The sequence below is a fragment of the Mercenaria mercenaria genome, chromosome 8 (genome assembly GCF_021730395.1).
Source record: "Mercenaria mercenaria strain notata chromosome 8, MADL_Memer_1, whole genome shotgun sequence".
Classification (NCBI taxonomy): Eukaryota; Metazoa; Mollusca; class Bivalvia; order Venerida; family Veneridae; genus Mercenaria; species Mercenaria mercenaria.
The window spans coordinates 15,177,817-15,188,570 of NC_069368.1; positions in this window are offsets into that span (position 1 = coordinate 15,177,817).

The window sequence follows — 10,754 nt, forward strand, 5'->3', positions numbered from 1 at the left end:
CATGGTATTCCCAGTCTGATGCTAATTGTTTTCTGATGTGTTTAAAATCCCTTAGAAAATGACAGAGTTATTTTCCAGAGTTAAATGACCAGAATTTTTTCAAAGTGCTACTTTTCCGCAGTGTCGGTGAATATTCCATGAACATTTTGATAGATGTCCAGAGTAATTTCCAGAGTTGTCCTAGGAAAACATTTGCAATCACTCTGGACATGTTATATAACCGGTGACTTTTCCGGACTATTCCATGGAAAGTACCTACTTTCCATGGAAGTTTTGCATGTGTCCGCAATTTTTCCACAGTTACTCTGGAATATGTTCAGCCGGGAAGTACCCCAATTTATACAATTTTGGGAGAGGATCTTACAATGACGCTACAGACCAAGTTTGATAAAGATCCACCCAGTGTTTCATGAGAAGATGTCATTTTCCCCATTTTTAACTGTAGCGGCCTCTAAAAGGGTCAAACACCACCACTTGAAAATATGTGGGAGAGGGCCTAAATCCTTACAGTGATGCTACAAATTAATTAAGTTTGAGGAAGATCCATCAAGCGATTCATGAGAAGAAGTCATTTAAAGGTATTTCTATTTTTAGCTCTAGTGGCCCCTACATGGTTCCAAGCGTCCCCATTTGAACAAAATTGGCATGTAACCTTACGACGATGATAGACTAATTTTGATGAAGATCCATGGGAAGAAGCAGTTTAAGGTACTTCCGCCATCTTGAATTTAGAGTGACCTTCACTTGAAGTGTGAAAATATAGTGAACAAAAGCTTTCAAATGCAGCTGTTGCAGAATACAAAAACAGCTCGGTTTGCAAGATCTGAACTAAAAGTATCTGTATAAAAAGTAAAACTAAAATTTGGAAATAAACAAAGAAGATATTTTACCTGTATTTTTCCAAATTTTTGGTTAGATTTATAAATCCTTTCAAAATACTTTATTAAAAATTCATGAATGACAAAAGTTAGTTCAAAGTTTCAATAAGTGCATAGGAGAATTGTCTTACTGAATAGAACTAAACTTATTACAAAATCTGTTTCCAAACCTGACCACCTCATGTATTAAAACGAAAATAAATCTGTACATATTGCTATTTTCAGCATACATAAAAGTAGTGCAATGTGCGGACAATGATTTTTGTACGTATGGTGTACCAAACTGCCTAAAATTGTAAGACAAGCCTCAGACTTAATGTGAACAAGATTTGGCAAAGATCCAAAATTCTTTTCAAGGATTGTGCAAGTATAAGAAAGGTTTAATTTATTATAGTGGAATTTATGTACCTACGCGCTGCTTATCTCACGAAAAATTTGGTGGAAATGGAATTTTCGGCACTTCCTGCGGTAACTACCGAAATTACTTAACGTAACTTTCTCACTCATACGTGATTGTATATTTATAAATTATAAAAACAATCGAAATATTTGCTTTATCACGATATAATATTTTTAGACAATCTTGAAACATTAGGCCACAGTATTTCCGCATACTGGTCCAGGACAAGTTCGATGTGTATAGTGATTCCTTATTAGATGTTTCATGCGTCGTAAACTAACCAATTTTGATCTATCGACTTTTTAAACAATATGAGAATAATGCAGCATGTTTTTGAAAACACAGTGAGAATAAATCGCAGAAATTTACAGCCAAATATGTTAGGAGGTAATACAATTTGTACACAGTTGTAGATAACTACGAAACATTTTACAAAATGCAATCAGTTGAACTTCTCACGCGAAAACCTGATGATTAAAATCAGCAATATCTCAAAAGTAACTTTTCTGCATCTTGCTTCTTCGTTAAACAATGATATTTTTTTCACATTTTCATAGATTTAAACTGATAATAAATGTGCATTGAAATTCCGGCATAGAAAAGGACATTGACTTTACATTACTGCGGTGTTGACAGCAGAAACAGCGGTCCAGTACTAAGACTGTCTACGAAACCAAGGATAACGAGCTCTTTATCTGAAAATTACGAACATTGGGATCAGTGTTCAGTATACACCTGAAAATGATAGACTTGCTATTTGCCGAGTGCACACTGGCTTGTTTCCTGTCGTCGTTAATATAAAGTAGACTAGTAAATATTCGTACACATGCATAATCTCATAAACAGTTCTTTAATGTATGTTCTCTGAAATGAGCAAATAACTGGCTCAACTGAGACACCATACTTTAAAGTAAATTCAGTTTATTCACCACGAGGTTCAAAATGCACGGGAGTCTCGTGATAATACATGCCTTTAATTTCACATGGTTGAAGTGTAAACAAATAGTTATATTTGCTTCGTTTTATTTCTCACGGTAAAGATCGGACGGTTTTTCATATTGGAATAATTATAGAACATCTAAGGAGACATATATATTTCAGTAAGGAAATCTCAGGTAAAAGAACAATCATATATTTTATTCCTTGAAATAAACATGGCGGCAAAATATTTTAGAAAAACTGTGCACGTGTTTTGCGCATTAGAATGTTTAACATTTTCTTGAAAAAGTAACGCTCGTGTGCACTATTTTGGCATTTCTTTGATTTGAAAATAAATGTTTTATAGCAATTTAGGCTGCATAAGATACCGAAATTTTGCACCAAAAATGTTCACACATTTTCTTCTAAAGCACTATGGAGATAGGGTTCAGCGTAGCTTTCATGCTCGCAAGTTTACCTACAGATATATCTTTTCAATTTTTATCATATACTTTTTGTGTCCTTGCATTTCGAAAGCTGTTTCGAGGGTTCTGATTTTTCACATGGATTTCTAATTTCAATTTGCGGAAATACCTTAAAGGTATTTCTACTTTTAGCTATAGTGGTCACTTAAAAGGGCCAAGTGCCCCAGTTGAACAAACATTGTAGAAGACCTTATAATGATAATCAAGACCAAGTTTGATAAAGATTCATTAAGCAGTTCAAGAGAAGAAATTGGTTAAAGGTATTTCTATTAAAGCTCTAGCAGCCCCTAAAAGGGGCCAAGTGTCCCAAATTGTACAAAATTGGTTGAAGACCTTATAATGATGCTACAAATCAAATTTAATGAATTGATTGACCCATCAAGTGGTTCATCAGAAAAACTTGTTAAAAGGCATTTCTATTTTTAGCTCTAGCTGCCCCTAAAATCCAAGCACTTCCATCTGAACTAAACTGGAAGAGGACCTTATAATGATAATACAAAGTTTGATGAAGCGGTTCATGAGAAGTCATCTAAAGGTTTTTTCAATTTTGAACACTCAGTCTCTAAAAAGGGCTAAGTGCCCTAATTGAACAGACTTAGCAGAGGACCTTGTAATGATGCTACAAATCAAGTTTGATGTAAATCTATCAAGCCCTTCATGAAAAGAATTCATTTGCAAGTATTTCTATTTTTAGCTCTTGTGGCCCATAATATGGGGCCAAGAGTTTCTACTTGAAGAAATTTAGGAGAGGACCTTATAAGGATGTTACAGACCAAGTTTGAAGAAGATCCATCCATCGGTTCATGAGAAGTTGTTTAAAGGTATTTCAATATTCATTTCTAGTGGCCCCTAAAAAGAGCCTCCATCTAAACAAATTACTAAGTTATGAGAGGACCTTATAATAATGCTACAGACCAAGTTTGATAAAGATCTATCATGCAGTTCATGAGAAGAAGTCGATTATAGGTATTTTTATTTTTAACCCAACTGGCCCCTACAAGGGGCTGACTACCCTCATTTGCATAAAAATTTGGAGAGGACCTTACCATAATGCTACAAAATAAGTTTGATGAAGATTCTTCATTGGGTTCATGGGAAGAAGTCATTAATGGTATTTCTATATTTAGCTCTAGCACTTTGTGTTCAGGTGAGCTAATAAAACTGAGAAAGTTTGATGCAAGGATGGTCCTGACCAAGTTTGGTGATGATTCATCATAAGGTTTATAAGAAGAAGCCAATGTTCAGGTGAGCTAAAAAAATACTAAAGACATTTAATTTCTAATATCTATTTTCATTTCATTGGAATACAAAATTTAAACAAATATATTTGAAAACTTACAGTACACTAAGAGACACAATACATTATTACAGTATACAATTCACTATGAATATAACCACTGCCATTTTCAGTACTTAAACAGACAACATAGTTACCAATTCACAAATCTTAATAGTATTAATAAATGAACATGAAAACAAAATGTAGTTACAAATTAGAGCCATTCACAATGACCTTCTGGGAAAAGGTTGCACGCGTATCTATTAATGTGCTGTAGAATGGGGCAAAAGCCCAGTGGAATGTATTATCTTCAAAGCATAATGTGAAACAAAATGAAACAGAAATGAAATGAAATAAATGCTGTTCTAGATGAAGTATATTTTAATTTGAAACTGCCATGTAGAAACTTTGAACTAATACATTTTTCGTAACTGTGAAATGAAAGTGTAATATATGTTTGGAGATATCCCCTATAAATTTTGAAGATCAACACCTCATAAACATAGGCTAGCCTTTGTCCAAAAAGGTCACTTTGAATCCAACACTGACTTAATATTTTCAAAGTGGTAATCTTGAGTTCATTGCTCAATCAGAAGTGTTCAGATCTGTATGAATATGACCATGAAATTATGTCAAATTTTTCTGCAAATCTAACTGAATGCTGCGTATTATGTCAAAGATGTCTTACAGTATGTAACAAACAAGTCAAAGAATTAATGGGGTTTGGCAGTAGGAAATGGGGTGTGCCTCCTAGCCACACTTGCACAACCAGTTTCACAATGGCACTAAGCACACCAGTAAGACCAGTAGGGACAATACAGTCAACTATTAACCTCTTTCTATCAGAAGTGGGGAGACCGGGGAATAAGGTACTTTCATGGTGGTGTGTCAAGACTTGTCAGTAAGTATAACATTGTTTTGTGGCATCTTGTGTAAATAAAATGTATGATATTTAGGTTCTTTGTATACATTATATTTTCTTACATTAACTTTTATGACATGAACACAATAAATATGTATAAGTAAATTTCATTTGACTCTAATGGGACCCTGAAAATTTGTTTGAGTAATCAGCCTCATGTGGCATCAATAGCTAAGTTAATGTATGCAAATGGTTTAAGTTGTTACTATACAAGATTATATTTTCAAGAAAGAAAAAACATGCTAAGTGTAATCATCTACTGCAAAACAGATTTTCACTACAAGCAAATAACTGAGGCTTTGATTGAAACTACAATCTGAACACAGCCAATTGATATGACATTCAAGCAGATTGAAATATGACTGCAAGAAAAAATGTTGTTGTCAAAGATTGAAATTCTCCAGCAAATAATGCTGTTCCTTCAAGACTAAAATATTATAACAACTACTGTATGACTTGAACATAACTGAACCAATGTCTTAAATAAGACTTACACAACCAGAAGGTCAAAATGGACAATACAGAAATTACAGGTGTAAGACAGTGGGGGAAAACCAAACTATACACAACAATGGGATTTCGATGTAAACAAAAAATTAATAACAAAATGTAAAACATTAAACACATCATAAAATTCACTGTGATATGTAAAGGGATAAATCAGTAATTTGAGCTGAACGCATAATCTTAAACAATGATCTAAAAATGTCAAAACTTGTCACAACATTACATTTCATACATGTACAGTTAAATATAAGGTAGTACTTCACTATTTTCATGATTCATCAGCATAGCTGGATTTTTAAGAGTTCTGTATTTTCTCATCAAGTCAATTAACTTATTCACTAATATTTTACAGGAATACTAGTAGTCTGAGAAAAATAGAATGTATGTAAAAGACAAGCCCATATTTAACAATCAGTCATTTTTAACAAAACTACAAAGTTTATGCAAAAAAACTAGATTATTTCACATAGATTTTTTTGTTTTGGGTTTAACACAGTTTTTCAATGGTATTTCAGTTACGTAATGACAGGCAGTTAACCAGTGTTGTCCGCAAATAGCTGCCAACTTCCCCACATGAATAACCAGAGGTGGAGGATAAATGATTTCAGACACAATGTCTTTTATCAAATCGTCACAGAGAACATACATACCATTTAGTTTATACTAGTTTGTTTTAGCTTGATTGTGATGAAAGCTGAAAGCTTACTGGAAACACTCTCGAGTCCGCTCAAGAGGTCATGGTCGTGACCCCAGTGGGGCTCTAACTTGTCACCTCTGGATTGAGCGACGACACGTTATCCACTAGACCACCGCTCCACTTGGGGATTGAACTCGCAACCCCGCAATCTGGAGGTACAAATTTGAATATACCACTTATACAGCATATATCCTTGTGTGCAAATTTGAATAATAACAGTTGCAGCACTGGCTTCTCCTATCAATATATGTTATTTTATTGAAAACTTCCCCTTTGTGTACTAGCATTCAATAAAATAACTTTAAAACATAAACAGTGTTGCGTGTTAGACCAAATTTTCAACATCCTCAATTCATTAATATATAGAGGACATTTGTTTGTTTCAGTGCAAGATTGAAATATCTTTCAGGAGTGAACACCAGATGCAATATTTTCATGAGTGGCATAGAAAATTTGTTGTTTTACATGTAAGATCAAAATATCTTTCACTTATGAACACCATATCTTACATTTTTACTAACAGCTGTAAACAACAAACAACAGAACACCGATAATAAATACAAAATATAAAATATGTTGCTTTTGTTTATACTTTAAAAGAGTCTCTTGGCTTTTGAGCCAGTTTTAGCATGAATATGCATTAAACATAGATAATCTGGAGGTCAAGTTTTAAAAATGATTCTTTACTTAAACAAGAGCTGTCCTTAAGACAGCGCGCTCGACTTTTCTCAGTGCTTGACGCTGAATTTGAGCTTTGCCAGTAAAAAAAAAAAAAATCCAAGTTAAAAAGGGTCATAACTCTGTTAAAATTCAAATTATAGTTATGACAATTGTGTCTCCTGGTGTAGACTTTGATAGTAAATAATTATTTTGAGTTTCAAGTCAAAAGCTTTAATAGTAACAGAGATATTTGACTTTATCAAAAAATTTAACAAAAAAATCTAAGTTAAAAGGGGCATAATTCTGTCAAAATTCAAACCAGAGTTATGGGGATTGTTTCTCCTGGTGTAGACTTTGATGGTAAATAAGTATTTTAAGTTTCAAGTCAAAAGCTTTGATAGTAACAGAGATATTTGACTTTATCAAAAACTTTAACCAACGCCAACGCCGACGCTGGGGCGAGTGCAATAGCTCTACATTTTCTTCGAAAAGTCGAGCTAAAAAGAGTCATTTCATTTTTTCATCAAAAAAATTGTGAGCGGGTTCCTTAAACAACTGAGCAATTACACACAACTAACTTGTGTAGTTGCATTTATGGCACAAAAACAAACTAAACAAATAAATACAGGTGATATGAAAATCTAAAAGTTTAGGGCAAATAATTACTGATACAACACATACACTTGAATGAGACATATGTACCATCTGTCCAAATAATTTTATTTGTATTTACAATCCGTGTGGCCCCATCCATTTATGTGGATCCACCAGTTTTCCTTATGTCTACCTGTGTTTGGATTGCTCAAAGCTCATAAAAGCTAAAGCAACTTTGCTCATCCCCTTTGCGGCTTTGAGCAACTGCTGTTTTAATTTGTATTGTCAGATACCAATGGCTGAACAAGTAATATACATGCATGAAACTTCAGTAAATACATGTTTGATACAGGAATATTGCAGCTAAGTAAACACATCTAAAATATGTAATGGCTACATGAATATAATAAATGGCTAAATGGATAAAATAAACAGCTCTGTGTGTCTGACAGCAATACATAATAACTGCAACATGTGTTATATGATCTTATATATAAGACAAAATGAAAGTATGCTCAATGACCTTTTAGTCATAAAAAATGTGTAAAATGGGGTATGTATTAAAAGTTCTGAAATGTTTTTTTCTGGAATTAAAAAAAATGGAGAAAAAAAATTTGGAAATACAATATCACTTAGTAACTTACAAAGACAATTTGCTAAGCCAATCAAAACTGATACACCTTAAAATTGTAGAACCAGGTTCTTTCATCTGAGCAAGCCATTTGAGTTTCAAAGTATCCTGAAATACCTGGTAAAGACGTTTTTACAAGTTAGTAAAAACCATAAATTAAAAATCAGAAAGTTAAAAATATTGTATATTGTTCACGAAAATAAAAATATCTTCATCAAAACACTGTGCATCATATAAAAAACATGCAAGTAAAATATTGGCTGCCAACAGCTCTTATGGTTGGAGGAAATTAAAAGAATATGTATATATACATTCAATCCATAAAAATATATATATATTTTGTGTAAATCATATATCAAAACAATTTGTCTGACTTACAAATCAAAATATAATCGAGCCAAGCCATGGGAAAACCAACATAGTGGCTTTAATGTGACCAGCATGGATCCAGACCAGTCTGCGCATCCACGCAGTCTGGTCAGGATCCATGCTGTTCGCTTTCAAAATCTATTGCAATTAGAGAAATTTTTAGCGAACAGCATGGATCCTGACCAGACTGCGCGGATGCAAAGCCACTATGTTGATTTTCTCATGGCGCGGCTCATATAGTTAAAACTCATAATCTCAAATTCCAAGGAATCAAGTGTTTTAGTTTGAGATAACTGAAATTCAACTTAAATGATATTTTATGCAGGTGTTTTCAGGACAGGACTTGAAATTTGCCAGAATTTAGAGATAAGAGAGTTCAAGATATTGAGATTCAATTGCGTTATCAACAAAAAAATCATTAAGAGATTTCCCTAAATTTCCCTTCAGATCAAACAAAACATGAAAAGATAACACCATGGCTGTAAATTTAGACTAATAACAGGGTCATCTGTAAAAACACAAAAGCTCTATCTTCCGTTCAGATAGGTATACAATTATATTAAAATTTAAGACAAAACAAATTCAAAGCAGGAGTTATCTAATGATAGCGTGCTCGACTATTTGAAGCCCAACCAAATATTACAAGCTTAGATACAAAAGCTTACGTGAAATTTTCACAGTTGAAAAAAGTCTCAAAATGTCAGCCAGAGTTATAAAACTTGCCATATGAGGCAATCTCATGATGCAAAAGGTGTATTCACAATCTGAAAATATTTGGTCTTGTAGCTCCTGAGAAACATGCTCACATGCAAAATAGTAAGGTCGTCTCATGATGCCCAATAAAATGAGCCACACCATGAGAAAACCAACATACTGCATTTGCGAACAGCATGGATTCTGACCAGACTGCGCAGATGTGCAAATGAGCAGGCTTCTCTGGGTTCATGCTGTTTGCTAACAGTCTCTCCAATTGCAATAGGCAATCTGAAAGTGAACAGCATGATCCTGACAGAACATTTCATTTTTTATTTGCAGTACTGTACTACATGTAGCTAATAACTGCTCTACCATGTCTCAAGATTATAAAACTGAATTTGAGCTCTTGTCTGAATATGTACCACTGCCATTGGTCACTTTTACGATGAATCTTAAATCAACCAATCAGATGCCTAAGTACTGAGACTGGTACACAAACACAGCTTCATAACCTTGCAACACTGTAAATTAATCCAAAAAGCAAACATAGAAGAGTATTCAAAGTTTGATGAAATTATGCAGGGTACAAAAATAAAATGTAACAAAAATAAGTCAATGGGTACAAACACAATCTAGTGACAAAGACAGTATAAGTGGTATGTAACATGACAATCAATAAAACCACATAAAACATTAACTTAATGGAATGAATAGAAAATAAATGAGTCTTATCAAATAGAAAAAGAAAATAAAAACAAGAGCTGTCCGTAAGACAGCCAAGCTCGACTATTCGAAATATTGTCTCAGAAGCATGAAAATATTACCCAAAAAGGTTAAATATCAAAAGAGTTTTAAGTTCAAAAGGGGAAATAATTTGACCAAAATGCATACCAGTTATGGGACTTGGTGCTATCAACTAGTTTTATAACCCCGAAGGCACATGTGAAGTTTCAATTCAATATCTGCATTAGTTTTGGAGATAGATACTTGCATGTAAAACTTAAACCAGAATTTTTCAAAGTCAAAAGGGGCATAATTTGCCCAAAAAACATGCCAGAGTTATGGGACTTGACCAACAGTGAGGTTGGATGATCTAGAAAAAGAATAACATAATCTTCAAATCTATATCTTTTAGTAATCGATATATAACTTGTCACTTACAAACAAATTTAACCGAGAAGCTAAATCCAAAAGGGACTTAATTGGCCAAGATAGACAGGTCACGCAGTTGTGGGCATTGCTGCTTCAACTATTATTAGAGAATTTAGCACCGATCGACCAATGGCGATGCAAACATATTGATTTTTTGGGCGCTCAAAACTATGTTAAAACTATAATCCAAATTTCTAAGTCTAAAAGTGGGATCTGAAAAACTTAAGAGTTTATGGGGTTTTCGACAGGATTGAAATTATCAGAATAAGAAAGAAATTAATTAGTTCAATCGTTATCCTCTTAAAGAGATGTTAATTACCTTCAGCAAAACCAAACATGAAAAATAACCCAAGGGCTGTAATTTAGACAAAATAAAGGGTCAGATGTATAATTCACAAACTCAATTTCCCGAAGTATACATTATTAAATTTACAAAACAAATTCAGCAGAGTTATTAAGATAGGTGTGACTTGAGCAACATTACAACTTATACAAAAGCACAAATTTCTAAGTCTAAAAAGGGTCCAAATTTGCCAAAATAAAAATGTCATATGGGCATCTTGATG